Raw genomic sequence first — 22,864 nt, forward strand, 5'->3', positions numbered from 1 at the left:
GTTTTAACTGTAGGATTAGTCCCCCCATATTAGTCTTCCTTTTTAGGGTTTTCCAGGATATTGTTGCACATTTATTTTATCATATAAACTTTAGAATGAACTTGTTTACTGTTGATCCTTCTGTTGGGACTGCATTAAATTTTATATTAACCTAGGGAGAATTGACATCTTTATGATGTATGTCTTCCTGTTTAGGAACATGGTATACCTTTCTGTTTGTTCAAGTATGCTTTTATGTCTCTCAGGAGTGTTTAATAGTTTTTTTTCACGTAGATCTGGCACATTCCTACTTAAGTTTATGCCTAGATATTTTGTCTTTCTTGTTACTATTGTAAGTTTTTTCTTTACACTATATCTTCCAATTGAATGTTGTTTGTATATTTGTATATATTACAGCAATTAATTTTGTATCCAGCTGAATAACTGAATTCTAATCTTTCAGTTGATTCTCTTTTGGATTTTACCTCCTCCTTTTTATTTTTTAACACTTCAAATTTCTTTGTCTTGCCTTACTGTATTGGCCATCACTGATGGAGTCTGGAGGACATCCAATAAATAATTCCCCTCTTCATTCTCAAATTCTGAATCAATGGAGACAAAGTAGTAAAACAGATGGGGCCAAACTACCATCAGTATTACTGATAAAGACTAGTCATTGGAGAATGTGGCTCATATTTAGGGATTATCTAATATACCTACTCCTCTCTTATTGCCTATCTTGTTATCTAGGATTTCAAATTTATGACAATAGTAAAAAAAATCTATCATCTGACTATTTTACACATTTACCACGTACAGCTGGTAGTAATGAACACCAAGTTTCAAGACAAGAGTAACGTTGGCAGTGATAGTTCAGATTATGTGTCAACTTGGCTGGGCCATGATTCTCAGTGGTTTGGCAGTTATGTATTAATATAATTTGGCAGCTATGTGATGATGTAGTCATCCTCCATTTTGTGATCTGATGTATCATCCTCCATTTTTGCATAACACTGATTTTTGCATAATGACTTGGTCTTTGGAGCCTAACCATGTCATTAAGTGAAGAGTGGGTGTAGTGAATTACCTGCCCACTCATGGGCAATGTGGGAATTGATATGAACCCTTTCATGTTGTGGGATGCTTTCATGTTGTGGGGTGCTTGCTCCTGTAAGATTAAGGCACAGGGTTGGGAATGGGGAGAGAAAGAGGAGGGAATGGAGGCAGAGGGACCTGTGGGTAGGTCTTTCTCTAGAGCAAAGCTCCCAAACTCACCATCCTAAAGCCACTCCATTCTCTTTGGAGTACAGTGAATGAAGGAATGTTACTCTAACTCAACTCCCTCCAAGACGAAGAAAATACCAGGGATGAAGAAGAAATAGTACAGCATCCCTACCTCCTGCGACAAGTACCTCCTGAACAAGAAAAAATAATAGTGGAAATAGTGGGTATTCTTATCTTTCTCCTGGACTTCAACGGTAGTGCTTTCATAGCATTCAAGATGATGCTGTTTTCCTTTTTCCTAGGAAAGATAGAAGTAGCCATCTATTTTCATTTTAATCAAGAATGGTTGTTGAAAATCTTTTGTCTGATTGTTTTCCATGGGAGCCACCATCAGATTTTTTCCTTAGTTTTTTAATACGATGAATAATAGTAATAGATTTCCTAATATTGAACCATCTTTGCATCCTGGAATAAATCCCGCTTGGAAATAGTGTAGTATTCTTTTAATGTTCTTCGGTATTCTGTTTGTTAATGTTTCACTAGGGATTTTTTTTTTTTGCATCCAAGTCTGTAAGCGAGCTATCCCTGTAGTTTTGTTTATTTTGTGCAACTTTTTTTATTATGTTTTTTGGTCTGTTTTTGAAAAGAATTGGAAGCTTTCCTTATTTTTCTGTGCTCTTAAAGAATTCAAGTAATATTGGAATGACCACTTTTAGAGATGTGTATGTGTGTGTGTGGTATGTGTGTTGGGGGAGTGTCATGGATTAAATTGTGTCCCCCCAAAATATGTATATCTACTTGGTTATGCCAGGATTCCCAGTATTGTGTGATTGTCCACCATTTTGTCATCTGAAGTGATTTTCCTATGTATTGTAAATCCTATCTCTATGATGTTGATGAGATGGAATTAGTGCAGTTATGTAGACTCAATCTACAAGATTAATCTACAATTTAAGTCAATCTCTTTTGAGATAGAGAGAAGCATGCAGAGAGACAGGGGGATCTCATACCACCAAGAAACAAGAGACAAGAGAATAGCACATCTTTTGGACCCGGGATCCCTGTGCTGAGAGGCTCCTCAACAAGAGGAAGATTGATGACAAGGACCTTCCTCCAGAGCCAACAGAGACAGAAAGCATTCTCCAGGAGCTGACGCCCTGAATTTGGACTTGCAGCCTACTAGACTGTGAGAGAATAAATTTCTCTGTTAAAGCTATCCTCTTGTGGTATTTCTGTTATAGCAGCACTAGATGACTAAGACAGATAGTCAAGTATATATTTTTGATGCTTTATTTCTACTATAAGCATGTAGCTTTTAGATGACAGTTATTCATTATCCATTAGGTTTTCAAAATTCTCACCTACTGGTGTCCTTCAGGCTTTGCGTTGGGTGCTGGAGGTCCGGAGATGAAGCAGATATTATTCTTACCTTTAAGGAATCATAGTCTAGTGGGAAGATAACTATGGGAATAAGTAATTTTAGTGTGATATGCTAAGTTATAAGATGAAAGGGAAGAGTGGAAGTGAGTGTATGTATTTATTGAGGTTCTCCTTGTTCCAGGAGGTCCGGGTGTTCAGGTCTTGACTTGGGAGGCTGTGAGGGAGCTTCCTGCTATCAAATCTTCACTATATCTACACTTCCATCCTTTACTCTGACGGCCTGGTGGTCACTTCCTCCATGAGACCTTCTCTGACACTCTGGCCACTGTTAACACTTCTCTGGGCTCCCTCTGATCTACCATGCCCTGTGTTGTAAATGATGTGTTTACAAGTTTGTCTCCCCAACAGATGGGGAGTCCTCTGAGGGCAGAACTAGTCTGATTCACCTCATTCTTTCCACTGTGCAGTGCAGACCCTGGCACATGTTAGGCAGAACATATGTCTGATTAATTGAATTAAATGATCTACAAGGCAAGCATTATTATTGTCGTAATTACGCAGTGAAAAAACAAAGTCTCAAAATGATTTCTTGCCCAAAATCACATAATTAATTAACGAGGAAGATACGTGGCTCAAGATCAAGTCCAACCCAAAGTTAAACTCTTGTTTCATTTCTCCACTCTTTTATTCAGCCACTATCAAGACAGAGAATGTGGAGCGTTCTCACATAAAGAGCACAGAGCAGACGGATCTTGAGATGGTGTCCCAGCTTTGCCATTTTCCAGAAGTGTGCCCTTGAACAAATCACTTCTCTTCCGGACATATTAGTTTGCTTCTGTGTAAAATGGATACAATGATGCCACCTTTTCACAGGGCTGTTGTAAGGATGAAATGAGGCAGCATACGTGCAAGCACCTAGAACAGAAGAATTCAGAGTCATCAGGTATCTACTGTGTACTTACTGCATGCCTGGTGCTGGAGACCCGGCCCCAGCCCTGGCCCTGTAATCACACAACCACAGCCTGAGGCTGTCATTATTACAAGACTTACAAGTGGCGGGAGTGGAGTGGGGAGGTCAAGCCAGGGGTAGCAGCTTTCACACTATTGTCTCCTGTGTTTGTTTTGTTCTTCTCAGTAGACTGTGATGCTAAGTACCTAGGAGATGCTGGTGGAGCCCATGGTATGAGGAGATTGACTTGTATTTCTTGTGGGTCTTTCTGGCGGGTCTCAGAGGACCTCAGAACTCTGTGTACTTTTCAGAGACATCCAAGTTTGAATTTCTGGTGAGGAGTTTTATCAGGTATTCAGAGAACCATTTTTATCCAAATTTATTCTAGTAATTTTTCCAGGTTTCTTTTCTCTTAGATTATTCCAGTATTTTTAAAGTTTACTTTAATATTTCATTATAAGTTAAAAACAAGCTCATTACAAAGATTTTAGGATATAGAGAAAAGGAAAAAAAAAAAAAAAGAATCCCCCCAGAACAACCAATAAGAACATTCCATAGTCTTTTTTTATAATGTTTCTCCGTATTTTTTTTTATAGTTAAGATTACACTTTGTATACAAATTGTAACCTGTTTTTCTACCAAAAAGTAAGCTTACAGGTATGCACTTACATTATTATTATGCATTTATGGGCATTATTTTTAGTGGATGCATGCTGTTCAAACAAGTGGATGTACCATTGTTTACTTAGCCAGTTTTCTATTGTTGGACGTAGATTGTTTCTACATATTTGCCATTTCATATATTGATGTATTAGGCATCCATGTGCATAAGGCTCTGCCAAATTATGTAATTATTGGACCAATTGTTAAGACCATTGGTCCAAACCAACAGCAAAAAACACTGTGGTTTTAGAGAAGGAGAAATGGTAGCTGAAAACAAGTGACATAATAGGTTTTCACTCACATGGCTTCCTCAGTGACTCTACAATTCCTCATGATGCCTTGCAAGGGCCTTAAATATTATTGCTTCTCGTGAAATATTTGCTGCAGTGTAATATCATCTGAAATTATTCTCTCAAGTTGGGACAAGAGAAACAGAGACAGAGGAAGGGAAAGAGGCAGATACAATGTTACAGGAAGGTACCACTTTGAACCACATCCACAGCTCTGGCTGCACTGTGGTAGTTTTCTGTCTTAAAGTCTCCACTAGGCACTTAGGGGGGTTACGTAAATGATGATGGCTCAAAGTCAGGAAAATGAGACATGAGGACGCAGAGATGTGCTGATAACATAGGGTAGAACAGGGCAAGGTGGCGTTGGGCTGGGCTGGGCTGGGTTGGGCTGGACAGCGGTCAACAGCTCTGGGATTGGCCCATCTCATGGATGGACTCTAGGTGGTGCTGTGGCTGCAAAAGTTTTGGGCTGAGGAATTTTGGCAGAGCTGTCAGGAATCTCTGGGAGGGAGAAAGGATGGAGAGATGCAAAGGAAGAACAGTGGATTGAAGAGAAGGGGAGAAAGAGAGAGAAGGAGAAAATGGATAACAGTGAGAGAAAAGGAGAGATGTCCCAGGCAGAAACTTGGCCCAGAAAAGATGAAATAAGCCCAGGATTCATCCATTTTTTCATTTACACATTCATGTATGGAGACCCACCCATTGCCTGCTTTTGCGGTAGATGATGGGGGGAAATGGTGGGCTGAGCAGACATTAATCAATCAACACAAATGTAAGTAGTGGCATACTTGAGATGGGCCCTGAAGAAAGGAATGAGGTTCTATGAAGACCTCTGATTAAGGAGGTGACCCAGTTTTGGAGGGAGGAGAGGACTGTCAGAGATGGTTGTTCTGTGGAAGGTACTGAAGGTGAGATTTGAAGGGAGCCGAGGAATTAATGAGGGGGGAGAGGAAAAAAAGGGGCATTCTGGGCAGAGAGAACAACATGCAAAGGCCTGTGGTGAGAGGAGACAGGGTACATTTGAAGGACTGAAAGGAGAATCATGGTCAAACCAGAGAGAGAGGGAGAGAGGGTGGGAGAGGAGGCTAGAGAGGGGATGGGTCTAGTTCTTATTTACACCAAAGATTTTGGTCTTTATCCCAAAAGCATGAAAAGTGGCTGAAGGTTTTGTACAAGATAGGCAACATGCTCAGAGTTGTTTTTGGATCACTCTGGTTGAAGTGCAGAAATGGATTGATAGTGGGCTGAACAAATACAAGGAGATTAGTTGGGAGGCCATGTAGTGACCAAGTGAGAAGTGATGTTGCTTTAGCTAAGTAGTGACTGTGGGAGTGGAGGGGGATGGGTAAGTCTAAATTATGGAGGAGTAAAGTTGACAAAGAGTTCCTGAGTGGTGAAAATGGTTAACCACTAATGCAAAAGGTTGGTGGTTTGAACCCAGCCAAAGGTGTCTTGGAAGACAGGCCTAGCAGTCTGTTTTTGAAAGGTTGCAGCCTTGAAAACCCTATGGAGCAGTCTACTCTGTATGAAGGGGGTCTCCATGAGTCAGAATCCACACAAAGACCACTAACAACAACAATGAATTTGACAAAATTGGTCAGCGAGTAAGGGTGATCCTTTCTGTTAGACTGCTGACATTGGCACCTGGAGTGATACTGGTGCCATGTGATATGAATGTGAACTCTGAAAGATGACCAAGTTTGGGGAATAAGGTCATGAGTTTGATTTAGGCCACATCTGTATGGACCATTGTCTTATAGGTCACTATGAGTCAGAATTGACTCGACAGCAAAGGGTCTGGTTTTGGTTTTGGTAGGGACCATCGTTTTCTCCTCCTGATGTTCCTACCTTGGCTCATGGAATGGGCACTTCCACTCTTTTGGAAATATTGGAATGAGAAGCTTTCTCTTTTTCTGCCTCCTCCCTCTTAAAGGTGGAAAGTGACTTACTGTTAGCCAGACTACAATAAACAGGTGTGACCTTGCTACCTTCTCTTTCTTGTTGGGCTCTACCTGTCTGCAGGATTGATATGTTCTGTCTGCTTCCTCTTTCATGTGGAAAACACACTGGAGTCAAGGCCTGGCCTGCCTTCTGGAGGGTATATGAGGTCAGACCCTCTTTGTGTTCATTATTATGGCTTAGTGAATGTAAAGTTTTTTTTTTTTTTTAGTGAATGTAGAATTGTGTTTACTCTGGGTGGCTCACCCCAAAGACTTGACTCAGGTGAGTTTTAGGAAGCAGGATTGTGGCCATACATCCAAGCAATAATTTCTAACACAGATTTGCCAGGAATAAAGGTGACATTTCTTCATCTATATGATTCATGTATCTTTCTCCAGTTGGTTCCACATGAAAGGATTTGACTTATTATCTTAGAGACATCTGGAGCAGATGTCAGATAGGGCCAAAGCTTTGGGAAGAGCTCTGTGCCAGAGAGAAAAGTGAGAGTTACCAGTGAGCAGATCAGAATGGAGGAGAAGAAAAGGGGCCCTCAGGGTGAGCCTTGAGGAACTCCAGCATTAAAGGCTGGGTAGTGGAGACTGATCTTGCCAAGCAGACAGAGGGGAAAGAGTGGGAGGAAAGTCAGGAGGAGGTAGTGTCCTCAGAGCCCAAAGAAGAGGATGCTTCAAGGAGGGAGTGGCCTACAGGGGCACATGTCTTTGACTAAATGACAAGGAGGCCAGTGGTGACCTTAGCAAGCCATGTTTTAGGAGGGGGATGGGAACCGAAAAAGCCAGATTGCAGTGGATGAAGAGAGAGTGGGAGGTGGACCAAAGGCAGCCAGTGTAGACCGCTGTTTTGAGACATTTGTGTGAGGTATTTTTTTTTTTTTTATAGAGGTAGACAGCTGTCATTTTTTTTCCTAGTAGCTACACTGCCTCTCTATGTTTGGGAAATTCTGTACCTGTGAATCTTGCTGAGAAGCAAAGCCTGTCTCTCACTATAGATGATGAAGGTGTGGATACATGTCTCCCCATCGTTGAACTAGGGTGTGAGCACAGGATGAGACTTGCCAATCCTAAGCATCGCCTCACACTTGGAAACTGTAGCTAGTGAAGCACAAGAGGAGGAACAAGGAGGGATGTTTTCTGAGAGCAATGGTGGTTGCAAAAGGAAGAGTTTCTGGGCTAGCAAGGGCAGCAGGGCTGGGGAGAGTTGTGAGTGAGGCTTGCCTGGCACCAAAGGAAAGGGGAGTAGTGGTGGTGGTAGTTATAGAGGCGGATCTAAGCTGGTTTTCCCATCCTCTTTGCAATTCTGCAAGGTAAATAAATATAATTTTTTTAAATATATACATTTTAAACCATCACTCATCTGACAGTTGTACTGTGGTGTCTTGCATGTTGTTAGAATGCTGGAAGCTGTGCCACTGGTATTTCAAATACCAGCAGTGTCACCCATGATGGACAGATTTCACAGAGCTTCCAAACTAAGACAGACTAGGAAGAAAGGCATGATGACCTGCTTCTGAAAATTAGCCACTGAAAACCTTATAAATCACAACAGAACATTATCCAACTCACAAGCTTTAGATGTGTCACCCTGAGGGGTCAATTGCTGGAGGAGGACATCTTGTTTGAAGTAGAGGACCAGCATGGGTGAGGGAGACCCTCGATGAGATGAATCAGCTCAATAGCTCAATGATGGACTCAAACATGCCAGAGATTGTGAAGATGACCCAGAATTGGGAAATGTTTCGTTCTGTTGTAAATAAGATTGGCATGAGTTGGAGTTGAATTGATGGCAGCTATGTAAATTTTAAAATTAATTTTATTGAGGTGTACTTCAATGAGTTTAGAAAAATGTATATATACCTGTGAGGCCACTGCCCTAATCAAGATATAGCATACTTCCATCACCCCAGAAAGTTTCCTTGTGTCCATGTGGTCAAATTGTTCTTCTCATGGAAATTACCAGAACAGAAACTCTTTCGTGTCCTCTGCTGTGTCATGTCCACTAACTTTCCATTGGCCAAATTAAGTCACATTGTGTGGCTTCAGTGAGCCAGGTACTTGTTTCTATAACTACAGAGTAGTTTTGCCTGTTCGAGAATTTTATGTAAATTCAATTAATTTTTTTGTGTCTGGCTTCTCCCCCAGGATGCTCCTTCCCTGTATTATTATTTATAAGCTTTTCTTTATTTTCAACTCCTCTGCCTTCCCAAGTCCCACTGATACGAGCAGACAGTGTCACTCTTGTGAGGATGGCGCAGCACCGGGCAGTGTTTTGTTCTGTTGTACATAGGGTTACTGCAGGTCGGAACTGACTTGACGGCACTGAAAAACAACATCCATGTTGTGTGTTTATCAATAGTTATCAATAGTTCATTCCTGTTTGCTGTTGAGTAGTATTCCACCCTGTTAATACACTGTAATATGTGTGTCCATTCACCTGTTAATGAACATCAAAATTGTTTCCAGGTTTTGACTGTTACTGATAAGGCTGCAATGAACATTTGTGTACAAGCCTTTTTGTGGACATATGTTTCAATGTCCTTTTAATCCGTTTCACTTTTGCTTAAGTCAACAAGAGTTGGCTTTTTTTACTTACAGCTAAAAAATCAGAGGGGAGAAGGAAAATTAGGTAGCAGCTAGAAGGGGATTTTGAGTCATGGAAAGAATTTTATGTTTACGATGAGAAAGACTTGGACATGTTTAAATATTGACGCTCATGATCTGGTTGAGAGGAAACTGTTGAGAGAAGAGAAACTGACTGTCATGGATTGAATTATGTTCCCCCCAAAATGTGTGTATCAATGGGGCTGGGCCATGATTCTGGGTATTGTGTGATTCTCCTATGTGTTGTACATCCTGCCTCTATGATGTTAATGAGGGAGGATGGATGGCAGTTGTGCTAGAGAGGCAGGACTCAATTTACAGGATTGGATTGTGTTTTGAGGCAATCTCTTGAGATCTAAAAGATAGAAGTGAGCAGAAGTAAGCAGAGAGACAGGGGACCTCCTACCACCAATAGTGCTACTATTCCTGTTATAGCAGCACTAGATAACTAAGATACTGACCACGTGAATTTCTGCAAAGCTGGGAGGGAAAGGCTCTGAAGTCCACATGGCTTTGGGCGGGGGTGGGAGAGTAGAAAGAGCCTCAAATGGAGGAAGGGGGAATAAGGAGAGGGTGGGCATAGGTGAGTATGTAGGTATGGCAGTGGGAAATTGAGGGAGCTCTCATCTGAGGGCTTCAACTTTTACTGTGAAGTAGGAGGAAAGACATGCACTGAGAGCGAGGGAGGAGATAGGGTGGCAAGGATTAGTGACAGAGGGAAATATGAAATGGTCATTGCAAGGGAGGGAGAGGGCAGTGACCAAAGAAATAAGAAGAAATGCCAGGCAGCACGGACAGCCCAGCTGAAGCTCATGACTATGTTAGAACAATAACAACCAGCCCCACTGCTGACCTCTCCCCACCCACCTCCCCCCCACAAGCAGTGCTTAGGTGCTCAGATGCAAGCTTGAAGAAAGGAATGACTGAATGGAAGATTTTTGAGAAGCTGGGTAACTGCACTAAAAATCCAGCCACTACCACCAAGATTAACACAGGGCCTTGCACATGGAAAGTTAAATATTGGCTGAATGAATGAACGAATTTAGAAGCATGAAAAATTAGAACTGGTGGGACCTTTAGCACTGGTCTTGTACAGGCTTCTCATTGCATAGATGGGAAAAGCAGAAGTATAGAGAGGGAAGGGACTTACTCAAGGTCACACAGCTAACCTGTGGCAGAGATGGGATCTGACCTCAGGCCTGTCTGACCTTAAGTTCAGTGCTCTTTCCATGACTGCTTCAATCACTGTTTACTCAATGAACGAAGGTCTGTGTTCAAATCCTGTCTCTACCACTGACTTGCTGCTCAACTTTGGGTAAGTCACTTAAATTCTTGAAAGGATTATTTCCTCCATTTTGTAGATGTGGACACTGAGTCTTAGTTTAAAGAGAAGCCTGAGACTAAACAGCTGGGGAAAGGTAGAGCAGAGATTTCACTCATTTAGTCAATACATATTGGGTACTGGGATAGATTGGAGTCCCTGGGTTGCACAAATGGTTATGTACATGGCTACTAACCAACAGGTTGGCTGTTCAAACACATCCAAAGGCACTTTGGAAGAAACGTCTGGAGGTCTGCTTCTGAAAGGTCACAGCCATTGAAAACCCTATGGAACACAGTTTTACTCTACACACATGCGGTTGCCAGGAGTCAGAACCAACTTGAAGGCAACTGGTTTATTGTTGTTTGGGACACATGAAAGTATTGGTCCCAATTCTTCACTCCATTGTAGCAGGATTATGCATCCACTCTCTTTGCCGTGTACTTTTGCAGTGCTTTCCCACAGTGGGGGGTGGGGGGGGGCTTCTTCCTCCTCCCATTGACATTGGGCTTGGCCATGTGACTTGATTAGGCCAATGGAGAGGTAGTGGACATGACACAAGCAAAGGACTAAAAGAACTTGTGTTCTGGTGATTGTCTTGAGAAGAGCCTGCTCTAGATAGCTGCTGCCCCTTCAGCCTGCCCCAGAATGAAGACACGAGGACCAGACCTGAACTCAACCTGCAGCATGTAGCTCTCTCTCTGCTGACTACTAACCTGAAACACAGTCACTCCACTGAGCCCAGACTGGAACAGACAAGCTGAAGTGAGTCCCGTGTGCAAGAGAATAAATGTCTGCTATTCTAAGGCACTAAGGAGTCCTGGAGGCACAGTGGTTAAGCGTTCAACTGCTAACCGATAGGTTGCTGGTTTGAACCCACCCAGTGGCTCTGCTGGAGAAAGACCTGGAGATCTGCTGTCATGAAGATTAAAAAAAAACCTGTTGCTGTCAAGTCGATTCTGACTCATAGTGACCCTATAGAAAACCCTATAGGTCAGTTCTACTCTGTTACGTAGGGTAACTATGAATCAAACCTTGACTTGATGGCCCCTAACAACAACTTTCAAAGCCACTAAGTTTGGGTGGTTTGTTAGGCTAGAAGCCACTGTGGCATAGTGGTTAAGAGCTCAGTTGCTAAAGAAAAGACCAGCAGTTTGAATCTACCAGCTGCTCCTTGGAAACACTATTGGGCAATTCTACTCTGTTCTATAGGGTCGCCGTGAGTCAGAATTGACTCGATGGCAATGGGTTTAACTGACTAAGGCCAGGCCCTGTGCTAGGTGCAGACTTGGGTTACAAAGATGAATGTGATTGTTCTCAGGAGCTCACCGTTTCATGAAGGTGGGGATAGCATAATTCAAGATAATTTTTTAAATCAGGTTCTATTATCTAAAATTCATATCTAAATCAAAGAAGCCAATACAAATTTGCTCAATGTTTCCTGTAAGAGCAGCCGTAGAATGTCCTTGGAAGACGAAACCAACACATCAGAAAAACATTTGCTGAATCTCTGAGTGTACAAATGTCAGAACCTAATTCTTGAAAACAAGAGGCAGCCAAGCTGGAAAAGCACCTTTAATGAATGACGCCATCAAACAGCACATTTAACGGACTCAAAGACAAACATTAGCAATTGGTTTCATGAATGAAGTTAACTTGACTCTTAACCCTAGAATTGTAGGAAAACATGGATGTTAATGGCTTGGCCATTTTATTGGTCTTTTTAATTGTTTTGCTCAATGCATAATGATAATGCCTGTGAAAACATGTTTTCAAAGTACGTGAAAACAGTTTTTAACCAAACATGAGTTTTTGGTCAGGGATGTATCTGCTGGACAAATACGTGGCTGTGTGTGCAGGGGACAGATTGGGATGAGGGTCGCCTGCGTCCAGAGGTCACTCACAGAGAACATCTCACCCGGGGCGGGGTGGGAGGTGCTTCTCTATGTTGAGTGTCTTCAATAGAGTAGCTCGAATGATAGATTTTATTAAAATATAAAAAATAAAGGCTTTTCTATAAACCTCTTAAAGTAAATTTTTAACCAGATCAGAAGTGACTTTGAAAGCACAATTGATTTTCGGAGATATCAAAAAAAAAAAAAAAGCTTGTCAAAGTTTTCGGTCTTGGCATTAGGTGCCGTCAAATTCGTTCTGACTCAGAGCAACCCCGTGCACGACAAAATGAAGCACTGCCCGGTCCTGTGCCACCCTCACAATTGTTGCTATGTTTGAGCCCACTGTTGTAGCCACTGTGTCAGTCCATATTTTGAGTGTCTTCCAATCTGAGGGGCTCATCTTCCAGCACTGTATCAGGCAATATTCCACTATTATTCAAAAGGTTTTCACTGGTCAAGTTTTTTAGAAGTAGATGGCCAGGTCCTTCTTCCTAGTCTGTCTTAGTTTGGGAGCTTCACTGAAACCTGTACAAGATGGCTAACCCTGCTGGTGTTTGAAATACTGGGGGCAGAGTTTCCAGCATCACAGCAACACGCAAGCCACCACAGTATGACAAGCTGATAGAAGTGTCAAGTTATTTTTGTATTGCCCCCTTGATAGCTTGAAGAAGTGGTGCTCTATAGTGGAAGGAATTTGAGCCTAGATTTACTCTGAAAAAAGCGACCAAAGGAGAGGAAGGGACTGAGGATGCAGGAGGGAGGGGACAACTGAAGGATCAAGATCCTGGAGCATGTGAGGGGGTTGGGGGTCTCAATAGAGGTGGGGGGCCACCCTTGAAAAGTAAGAGGGATCCTCCATTCACTGAGACTGAGGGGACCATGTGGAAGTAGTCGATTTGGTGTATATGGGAGTGGGGCAGGGCAGAGAGTGGAGGAAGGTCAAACCAAAGGCCTTGATGAAATAGGAGGCAAATATAATCCTTTATGAGTAAGGGCAATGGAGCTGGGAAAGAACCACCGGGAAGCAGCAGCAGAATGAAAGAGGGGTGGCCAGGGGCCAGGGTCTGACAGAGGTGTGGTGTGGGTAGATGAGGGCGGGCAGAAGCCTCCTGATGAGGCTAAGCAAATTGTAAGTTCCTACCTGCTCAGTAATGTGGTTTTATCTTTCCAGAATGCTTATTTTTCATGTTTAATGCCTGTGGTGCCTCCTTCAGGAAGCCTTCTTAGAATACACACCCATATGTCCGCTCTACTTCCCCAGGCTGGCTTGGGCCACGCCAGGGTGTTCCCAAAAGCCTGTGTATTTCCTTCTCCCATGGTACTCTTACCAGCGTTCGTTGGTGCCCTTTAGCTTTGTATTGTCAGTCCATCCAGGGCTCAGATAGAGGCTTGCCCCAGGCCCCTGGAGGCAGACACAGCATGTCCCCTCTGCCTCTCACTGGGCATGAGTCTGCCTCAGTCACACCTGGGCTGAATGATGGAAATAGGAGGAGTCTGTTTTTGCTGCTTTCCCCACCCCTCACTATAGCTACCCCCAGCCCCACCCTCCCTGCCCCTTCTCCCTATACTCGCTGCCACCATTTCCACCACCCAGTGGCTCTGTCTGCTCCTTCTCTTATTTTGACTCTTCCTTTGGCCCTCAGACTCCAAGAGCTCCCTTCACTCCTGGCCCTTCCTGCAGGTGACCCATGTGCCTCCTCCCTTGAAGCCTGTCCTCTCCCTCAGGGACTTAGTTTTCCCACACGTAAAAGGAGGATGATAAAGAATCCTGTTTCAGGCCTTTGGGGAGATTAAAATGAGGTGGCCCAAATGAAGCACTTAGCACAGAGCAGCTTGGCACAATGAACAGAGGCTCCAGCCTCCTCCCATCTGTCCCTTACCAAGGCTCTGCTCTCTGGCTCAGACACTAACTTGCCAGCCAGATTCCCTTTCTGGGCCTCAGTTTTCCCATCTGTATATCACCATCATCAACATAATTATTTAGACCCCACTAGCTTGTGAACAACGTCCTTGGGTGGCACAAAGTTTTTGTTCAACTATTAACCTAAAGGTTGGCAGTTTGAACCTACCCAGTGGTGCTGAAGAAGGCCTGGTGATCGGCTTTTGTAAAGATGACAGTCAAGAAAATCCTATGGAGCTCAGTTTTACTCTTTAACACATAGGTTTGCCATGAGTTGCAATCTGCTCAACAGCCATCGGTTTGGCTTTTTCGTTTTTTAGCCTGTGAACTCCTTGAGGGCAGGCCTGTGTCTCAACTCACAGCATCTCTAGCATTTGGCCCAGGGCTGAGCCTGTAGATGGACATTGTCAATGATAGTTCATGGCTGTTATTGTTGGCTTTGTAGTAGCGTTTGTCACCATCACCCAGAAACATGCCCTAATAGTGCAAGCGTGGGTGGTACAGTCCATGGTTAGGAAAACTTGGTTATTCCCACACATGGCACCAGAAAAATAAAAGGTCTTTACTTCTGTTTTCAGTCATATCCTGAGGAGTGTGTCCTATTTATCTCTGGATCCTGAGGGCCCAGCAAGGGACTGACACAGAGTAAGTACTTGAGACCTGGCCAATGAGTTGCTTCCTGGTTTGGGGTCTGGGGGCCAGGCCTCCAATTTGCCTGCTGTTACACACATTTCATTGGGACCTATGACCCTAAATTCATCACATAAAGAACTTTTCAACATTTATACCACAAATAATTTTTGAGATCTGGTTTGGAGCCAGACAGTGGAGATGCAGCAGTGAATGTAAAGAGAAGGTATGAGCCACAGGGGCTTACGTTCTAGTGGTGGTGGTGAGGGGAGACCTGAGAGAGGTAGTGACTAGTGATATGAAGAAGACTAACGCAGGATAAGAAATAGAGTTGTGGAGCAATGTTTTGTAGAGGCTGACCAGGAAAAGCCTCTTTGAGAAGGTGACATTTAAGCAGAGATGTGAAGAATGACTCAATGGCACTGGGTTTTTTGGTGGGTGGATGAAGAATGTGAGAGGAAGTCAACAAATGCCTGGGGGAAGCACATTCCAGACAGAAAGAAGAGCAAGCACAAAGTCCTAACACTGAAAGATGCCAGGGATGTATTCTCAAGGGATGATATGGAGACCAATATGTTTGGTGCGGAGTAAGCAAGGAGATGGGGCAAGGGAAGAGGCTGAAGTATTCTAAGTATGATGGGAAACCACTAGGGTTCTGAGCAGGGAAATGACATAATTAACTTACATGTATAAGGATCACATGACCATGTGGCATGTAGGCTGGGGTTGGTGGCAAAAGTACCAACAGGAAAACTGCCTGGGAAGCTGGAGAGATGATGGTAGGTTGGCCCAGGGTGATAGCAGTGGGGGTGAGAAGTGGTCCATTTCTGGATGTAGGGGATGAGAAAGAGTGATCAAGGTTGACTACACATTGTCTGGTCCAAGAGATCATTTACTGAGTTGGGGATGCTGGGGCAGAGAAAATTTGGCAGCAGAAATGTTCAGCTAGAGATGCGTTCTGACACCTGAGTGCAGGGGTCCCAGTAGCAGCAGGATGTCAGGGGCTGGGCTGGAGTGTGGTTTAAGGGCTCATCAGCAGGGTATTTAGAGCCACAGATTGAACAAGGTCACTAAGGAGTGAGTGTAGACCTAGCAGAGGCCCAGGTCCAAGGGTGCCATTAAAAAAAAATCTGGCTGCCTGTAAGAGAGAGTTGGTAGAGTAGTGTGATGGGGTCATAAGAGGGGGAGGATTCAGTCTGGGGAGGGTTCTCTGAAAGGTGGAGTTGAGCTAGGTGCCGGGGAGGGTAAGAGCTGGATAATGTGGAGTTTCAGGTTCCAAATGGCAGGGGCTGGGGATGGGACAGTCTTTGGCTTAGGTTTGTTGAAAAAGCACAGATTCGGAGTCTTTTGGGCCTCAAGTCTTATCCTTGTACCCACTTCCCAGCTGTGAGCTCTGGGGAAATATCCTTGAACTCTCCAAACCTCAGTGTCCTTGGCTACAAAACAGGGCCAACGGTACTGGCTTCTTAGGGTTATTGACAGAGTATGAGAGGGTTTATGCAATGCCTTGTGTGGGAACATGAGGAAAACTAGGACTCTAAGATTTAAAAAAAAAAAAAAGTTGCCATTAAGCTGATTCCAACTCAGGGTGACCCCATGTGTGTTAGAGTACAACTGTGCTCCATCGTGTTTTCAATGGCTGAGTTTTTGGATGTAAACCCAGGCTTCTCTTCCAAGCTGCCTTTGGGTGGACTTGAACCTCCAAACTTTCGGCCAGCAGCTGAACGTATTAACCGTCTGTACCACCCAGGGACTCCAGGGCTTTATGATTGTGGGCATTAATGCATGTTTGATACTTGCCTTTTATATGTGAGATGTGAGCTTGAGTGATTATTTATAAGGTAAGTTTATGAATTAAGATCTTACTTCAAGCCAAAGAGAAGTCATACATAGCGGTTGAGAGTCTCTTATGGTGAATCCTTAAATCAAATGTACACCATATGGTGGTAGCTGCTAAACGTGGACATGGTCCTCTCTGGATCCCAGAATCTGGACTCTAGTGGTCTACCCCAGTTCAGGTATATCCACATAACAAAATCTGCAGGACTAAAAAACAAACAAACAAACAAACAAAACTTGGTCTTTCATTTTGGGGTTGTTTGGGCCATACCCTGGAATAAAATTTATATGCAGATTACTGACCTTGAGTATGTTCCAACTGAATTTAGAGAGCATCTCAAGAAAAGATTTGATGCTAAGGCAAGAAAAAGAAATAAAGGGCATCCATATTGGTAATGAAGAAGTAAAACTGTCCCTATTTGTGGATGATATGATATATACGTAGAAAACCCAAATGACTCCATGAGAAAATTACTGGAACTAATAGAAAGATTCAGTAGAGTAGAAAGATACAAGATAAACATACAAAAATCATTTGGAGTCCTATATACCAATAAAGAGAATGATAGAAATGAAATCGGGAAACCAATACCATTTATAATAACCCCTAAAAAAATTAAAATACTTAGGAATAAATCTAACCAATGATGTAAAAGACCTATACAAAGAAAACTACAAAACACTACTGCAAGAAACCAAAAGAGATACAGATAAATGGCAAAACATGACATGCTCATGGATAGGTAGACTTAACATTATGAAAATGACAATTCTACCCAAAGCAATTTACAAATAAATGTAATCCTGCTCCAAATACCAACAACATTGTTTAATGAGATGTAAAAAGAAATCATTAACTATATGTGTAAAGGGAAGAGGCCTTGGACAAGTAAAGCACTTTTGAAGAAGAAGAATAAAGTAGGAGGACTCACACTAGTAGATCTCAGAACCTACTATATAGCTACAGTAGTCAAAACAGCCTGGTACTGGCACAATGACAGATATATTGAACGATGGAACAGAATTGAGAACCCAGCTGTAAATCCATCCACCTATGGTCACCTGATCTTTGACAAGGGCCCAAAGTCCATCAAATGGGGAAAAGACAGTCTTTTTAACAAATGGTGCTGGCAAAACTGGATGTCCATCTACAAAAAAAAAAAAAAAAAACAGGACCCATACCTTACACCATACACAAAAACTAATTCAAAACGGATCAAAGACCTAAATATAAAACCAAAAACTATAAAGATCATAGAAGAAAAAATAGGATCAACTCTAGAGGCCCTAATACATGGCATTAACAGGATATAAACCATAACTAAGAACACATAAACTCCAGAAGGTAAGCTAGGTAACAGGAATCTTCTAAAAATTAAACACTTATGCTCATCAAAAGACTTCACCAAAAGTGTAAAAAGAGAACCTACAGACTGGGAAAAAAATTTTGGCTATTTACAAATCTGACAAAGTTCTAATCTCTAAAATATACAGGAAATCCAACAGCTCTACAACAAAAAGACAAATAATCCAATTAAAAAATGGGCAGAGGAAATAAACAGACACTTCACTAAAGAAGACATTCAAATGGCTAACAGATACGTGAGGAAATGCTTGCAATCACTGGCCATTAGAGAAATGCAAATCCAAACTGCAATGAGATACCATCTCACCTCGGCATTACTGGCACAAATCAAAAAAACAGAAAATAACAAATGTTGGAGACGCTGAAGGGACATTGGAACTCTTATGCACTGCTGGTGGGAATGCAAAACAGTACAGCCATTTTGGAAAATGATATGGTACTACCTTAGAAAGCTAGAAATACAAATACCATATGATTCAGCAATCCCACTCCTAGCAATATATCCTAGAGAAATAAGAGCCATCCAACGAATAGACATATGCACACCCATGTTCATTGCAGTGTTGTTCACAATAGCAAAAAGATGGAAACAACCTAGATGCCCATCAACAGAAGAATGGATAAACAAACCATGGTACATATATACAATGAAATACTACGCAACAATAAAGAACAATGATGAATCTGCAAAGCATCTCACAACATGGATGAATCTGGAGGGCATTATGCTGAGTGAAATAAGTCAATTGGAAAATTCAATCATAAAAACTCATGAAAAGGTTTACACACAAAAATAAACAATCTTTGATGGTTACGAAGGAGAGGAGGGGTGGGGATGGAAAAACACTAAATAGACAATAGATAAGTGGTAGCTTTGGTGGAGGGTAAGACTGTACAGAATACTGGGGAAGCCAGTACAACTTGTCCAAGGCAAGGTCATGGCAGCTCCAGAGACACATCCAAACTCCCTAAGGGACTGAATTACTGGGCTGAGGGCTGTGGGGACCATGGTCTTGGGGAACATCAGGCTCAATTGGGATAACACAATTTACAAAGAAAATGTTCTAAGTTCTACTTTGGTGAGTAGCATCTGAGATCTTAAAAGCCTGTAAGCAGCCATCTAAGATACTCCACTGGTCTCACCCTTTTGGGAGCGAGGGAGAATGGAGTAAACTAAAGACACAAGGGAAAAATTAGTCCAAAGGACTAATGGACCACAACTTCCACGGCCTCCACCAGATTGAGTCAGTACAAATAGATGGTGCCCAGCTACCACTGCTGACTGCTTTGATAGGGATCACAATAGAGGGTCCTGGACAGATCTGAAGAAAAATTTAGAATAAAATTCTAACTCACAAAAAAAAAGACCAAACTTACTGGCCTGATAGAGACAGGAGAAACCCCTAGAGTATGGCCCCCAGACACCCTTTCAGCTCAGTAATGAAGTCACTCCTGAGGTTCACCCTTCATCCAAAGATTAGACAGGTCCATAAAACTAAACGAGACTAAAGAGGCACACCAACCCAGGAACAAGGACTAGAAGGCAGGAGGAGATAGGAAAGCTGGTAATAGGGAACACAAGGTCACGGAGGGAGAGTATTGTCATGTCATGGGGTTGTTAACCAATGTCATAAAACAATATGTGTACTGTTTAACGAGAAGCTAGTTTGTTCTGTAAGCCTTTATCTAAAGTACAATAATAAAAAAAGAATAGATTTGATGCATTGAATGCTAATGACTGAAGACCAGACGAATTGTGGAATGACATCAAGGACATCATACATAAAGAAAGCAAAAGGTCATTAAAAAGACAGGAAAGAAAGAAAAGACCAAAATGGATGTCAGAAGAGACTCTGAACCTTGCTCTCGAACACAGAGCAGCTAAAGTAAAAGGAAGAAATGATGAAGTAAAAGAGCTGAACAGAGTATTCCAAAAGGTGGCTTGAGAAGACAAAGTAAAGTATTACAATGAAATGTGCAAAGACCCGGGGTTAGAAAACCAAAAGGGAAGAACGTGCTTGGCATTTCTCAAGCTGAAAGATCTGAAGAAAAAATTCAAGTCTCAAATCACAATATTGAAGGATTCTAGGGGCAAAATATTGAACTATGCAGGATGCATCAAAAGAAGATGAAAGGAATACACAGAGTCTCTGTACCAAAAAGAATTGGTTGATGTTCAGCCATTTCAGGAGGTAGCATATAATGCAAAACCAATGGTGCTGAAGGAAGAGTCCAATTGCACTGAAGACGTTGGCAAAAAACAAGGCTCCAGGAATTGAGAGAATACCAACTGAGAGGTTTCAACAAACAGATGCAAGCTGGAAGTGCTCCCTCATCTATGCCAAGAAATTTGGAAGACAGCTACCTGGCCAACCAATTAGAAGAGATCCATATTTGTGCCCATTCCAAAGAAAGGTAATCCACAGAATGTGAAAATTATCGAATAATGTCATTAATATCACATGCAAGTAAAATTTTGCTGAAGATAATTCAAAAACGATTGCAGCAGTATATCGACAGGAAATTGCCAGACATTCAGGCCAGATTTAGAAGAGGATTGTAAAATGAGGGATGTCATTGCTGGTGTCAGATGGATCTTGGCTGAAAGCAGAAAATACCAGAAAGATGTTTACCTATGTTTTATCGACTACGCAAAGGCATTTGACTGTGTGGATCGTAATATATTATAGGCGACATTGGGAAGAATGCGAATTCCAGAACACTTAATTGTGCTCATGAGGAGCCCGTACATAGATCAGAAGGCACGCGTGGTTTAAAATCAGGAAAGGTGTGCGTCAGGGTTGTATCTTTCACCATACTTATTTGGTCTGTATGCTGAGCAAATAATCTGAGAAGCTGGACTGTATGAAGAAGAACGGGGCATCAGAAGTGGAGGAAGATTCATTAGCAACCTGCGTTATGCAGATGACATAACCTTGCTTGCTGAAAGTGAAGAGGGCTTGAAGCACTTCCTGATGAAAATCAAAGACTACAGCCTTCAGTATGGATTACACGTCAAGACAACGAAAACAGAAGTCTTCACAACTGGACCAATAAGAAACATCATGATAAACGGAGAAAAATATTGAAGTTGTCAAGGTTTTCACGTTACTTGGATCCACAATCAAGGCCCAGGGAAGCAAAAGTCAAGAAATCAAATGACATATTGAATTGGGCACATCTGCTGCAAAGGACCTCTTTAAAGTGTTAAAAAGCTAAGATAACACCTTAAGGACTAAGGTGTGCCTGACCCAAGTCATGGTATTTTCAATCACCTCATATGAATGTGAAAGCTGGACAATGAATAAGGAAGACTGAAGAAGAATTGACACCTTTGAATTATGGTGTTAGTGAAGAATATTGAATATATCATGGACTGCCAGAAGAATGCACAAATCTGTCTTGGAAGATGTACAGCCAGAATGCTCCTTAGAAGAGAGGGTGGTAAGGCTTCATCTCACATACTTTGGACATGTTTTCAGGAACAACCAGTCCCTGGAGAAAAGGACCTTATGCTTGTTAAAGTAGAGGGTAAGTGAAAAAAAACGAAGATCCTCAATGAAATGGGTTGACATAGTGGCTGCAACGATGGGCTCAAGCATAGCAACAATTGTGAGGATGGCACAGGACCAGGCAGTGTTTTGTTCTGTTGTACATGGGGTCATTATGAGTCTGAAGTGACTCTCGATGACACCTAACAAGAACAACAAAAATGTAGTTAACACAGTCTTATTTAATGGTTCTGAAATGCCACGTCAGTGAATTCTGAGATGGGTCTTCTGTGCCCAAATGAATCGGTGAGAACGATTACCCAGTGTGGCCAAGGGCAGAATCCCAGGGATACCCTGGTTTGGATTCCTGTTTTCCCTGCCCTGCCTGGTGCTACTTATGTGGCCCATCCCACTGACCTGGTGTCCGAATGTAAGCTGCTGCTGATCCAGTTGGACTCCATGGAGTAAAAACGGGAAAGTGCTCTAATTTTTTTTTTTTTTAAATAATCATTTCCTCCAACTGGCTGTATGGCAGATCCCTTCCTCACAAGGTCCTTTTGTGTAGATCCAATAGCTTTCCCAGTCAGTATCTCTTAGTAGAAGAGTCTCCTTTTCATGTATTAAAAACTCTCATCTGATCAAAATCAATATAAATTTCTCATCAAATTTGAAATTCCCACTTTCCCCTTTGTCTTATAAATGAGCCAAAATGAGCCTGTATGTATTGGCCCCCAGGCTGTTCACTTCTTCACAGCAAGCTGGGACCTATTAGTCCCCAAAGTCTGCTGGTGCCAAATTAAATTTTTTACACATTCAATTGTTTTAAAAACAGCTCAAATAAGCATATTTTTAGCCATTTAGAGCCTGACTGTTTTGCCTACCCTGCAAACCTATGCCCAGTATCTTCTAGCCAGAGGTAAAATAAACCCTGGATTTATAAAGACCCCAAGCTGCTGCTGCCCTTTGTAGCTCTCTGACCCAGAGAGTCCCCATCTTTCTGCTGAGGAACTGTGCCCAGATATGTAAGCCCCCTTTCCACTTCCTCCACCTGCCAGGAGTTCTCTTGCCATCTTCCCCTGCTGGTGCCCCCTCTCCCCCCAGTACTGCTGGCCTTCGGAAGGTCTTCTGCTGCCAGGGACTACCCCTGCGTGCAGCACCTGTTAATGAGTTGGTTGTAATAAATAGCTTGTTGTGCAACATGGCCATCTTGTGGTCATATCTTTTTCCTTGATCAGCCCTGAAATCTCTCAAACTCACTACACTCCCAGCTCAGGGTAAACCCTATGACTTCTTCCCCTCACTGGAGGCTGCTTCTGTGAAAAAATTGCCCACCCATGCCAAAGTATAATTGGTATGAAAGAAAAAGAGGGTATCAGTGCCC

The sequence above is a fragment of the Elephas maximus genome, chromosome 3 (assembly GCF_024166365.1).
Source record: "Elephas maximus indicus isolate mEleMax1 chromosome 3, mEleMax1 primary haplotype, whole genome shotgun sequence".
In the NCBI taxonomy this organism is placed as follows: Eukaryota; Metazoa; Chordata; class Mammalia; order Proboscidea; family Elephantidae; genus Elephas; species Elephas maximus.